Raw genomic sequence first — 2,500 nt, 5'->3', positions numbered from 1 at the left:
CTCAGCCTCTCCCTCCCTGTTGGTATTCAGCAAACGACGCCATAGTCTACCTTTCACTCTCTTTCGCCATTCCTCACCGTCTATCTCCCTCTTCCACTCCTTCTCTCTCTCTCTCCATGTCTGCGCCTAGTGTCCAGGTTCTCTTGATCTCTCTCCACCTCATCCTCCATCACTTCCCTCTCTGTTGTCTAAGAGAATCGTGATTAGTGTTAAAAAGGGGACTACAACCACACTGACCAAGAAATAAGCATGGGTGACACTTTAACCCAATAAAACACGCACACGCACGCGTATGCACACACACGCGTATGCACACACACGCGTATGCACACACACACACACACACACACACACACACACACACACACACACACACACACACACACACACACACACACACACACACACACACACACACACACACACACACACACACACACACACACACACACACACACACACACACACACACACACACATAGAGAGAGAGCTAAACTTTACCCCCAGTGTTGTCTATCTGATGCAGACTAGGTCTGGGTGGTAGAGAGTTGAAATTTGGTCTCCATTCTATACTACCTCATCTATAGAAACAGCTTCCATCCCCTGTCTGATAACAGGTCGAGGAGGGTAAGGAAAGCTGACGGCCTGATACGGAAATACGGGATCTTTTCTTCCCGGTTTTCCGGATGGACAGGTACGGCTTCCGGCACGCTCCGCTGCACAGGGACACCGCCGGGGTGATTGGTATTGAAGTTGGGCCGGCTCCCTCTCTGACAGATTATTCATATCATCTCGTTATGTTTCATGAAGCAATTATATATTTCCACACTCTGTCAACTCTGAGAATGGCAGAGCAGGAGTCACAGGTTCTGTATAGGGGCTCTGATGTTCGACTTCAAAATGGCTGTCATTCAGGAAAAGGAGGGCATTTCGGTGTGTATTGAAATTGCCTCAGGCTAAACCTGGTCATAACCTGCCTTATGGCACCCCGTTAATTAACCCTTGTTGTGTAGCTCTATGACATCCGTGTGCAGGGTTATAACTAGGTCCTGGAGTTTTTCTACGTCAGGGTAGGTAGGTGGTCAGGAAAACCACCGGTCACAGTCTGGTCTAACTCAGTCATTCAGCAGCGCTGGGAACCATTGCAGCTGTTTCATGACAAGTTAAGTGGCTACTGATTACTCAATCACTACTGGCGTTGGCTGCTCACTCGCTGCCGCCTCACTGCTTCTAAAAACACACACTCAAACACACACACCTCACTGATAGACATGGCTACTCTGAAAGGACAGGCACGTAGGCGGAGTGCTGAAAGCAGAAGAAAGCACAGGTTAAAACAATAACTGAGAAAACACACTCACTTAAAAATAAACCTACGTTCCCTAAACACAGGTCTCGTACCTGGAAATGACATCATGGGAAAACTATTTGTTAACAGATTTTATGGGCCGACATACACACGCAAGCACACACACACACACCTGTGACCTGGTTTGCTCTGGGCAGGTGTTTAAAAGACCGGCCCTTGGTTATGGTTGGCCGGTCAGACAGAGCATTCTGCTCCACACACAGAGGTCACAGTAGGTAATTGAATGTTCAGAGCCAGAGGTGCCGGTCATTACGCTCACAGGGAGAGAGGGTCATGAATACACCTGTTTCATTTGCAGTACAAACAGCACAGTGGTACTGTGAGAATAAGATGTGTATGTAGAGCAGAGACACATCCAACTCCTGTACTCCTCAACACTTTGAGTAATAAAGCAGATCGTTGCTTGAATGAACCCAATCTCTACTATGTAAAACATTTAAGAATGACTGTGTGTGTGTGTGTGTGTGTGCCTAGTGAAAGCACCACCCCATCCAATCTGAACACGCTCACACACTCATTCTCTCGGTGTATAATCTCCCCTGCCGTAGCAGTAGCGAGTGAACAGGAGGTACAAAAGGAAGGAGTGAAATTGAAATTCCTAATGGCAGCCTTTAAGATAATGGCCAGAGTAATACGGAGTGCTCTCACACACAGAGATGGGAATCCTGTCCACTCAACGGAGAGCGAGAGAGAGAAAGCAAGAGCGGGAGCAACGAAATGCGGCCCGACGCCAGAGGGAAGGCTGACAAGGAGCTGGGAATATGGAGATGAAGAGGAGCGGATAGAGGGAGAGGACGGAGGGAGTGAAAATGAAGGAGCGTGAGAAGGGAAGGTAGAGAAAGGGTAGGGGACAGGTGTCAGAGAGGAAAAGAGAAATGGACTGGGATGGAGTGTAAAGAGGGAATGGGGGGAAGGTGAGAGATGGAGAATGAAAGAGTAGAAGGGAGGAGGTGCCTAGCTTACTGTGATTCTGTGATGAGGTGAAGTCATCATGGAGACAGAAGACACACAGGGGTCAATGAAACACACACACACACACACACACCACCGCAGTTACCGTAAGACTGACAAACATGACACGGTCTACATTCCCACACACGTTCAGTACTTAACCACACTAATACAAACATC

The sequence above is a fragment of the Oncorhynchus keta genome, chromosome 13 (genome assembly GCF_023373465.1).
Source record: "Oncorhynchus keta strain PuntledgeMale-10-30-2019 chromosome 13, Oket_V2, whole genome shotgun sequence".
NCBI lineage: Eukaryota > Metazoa > Chordata > Actinopteri > Salmoniformes > Salmonidae > Oncorhynchus > Oncorhynchus keta.
The sequence above is the reverse complement of the archived record's forward strand: the minus strand, read 5'-3'. Positions refer to the sequence as shown.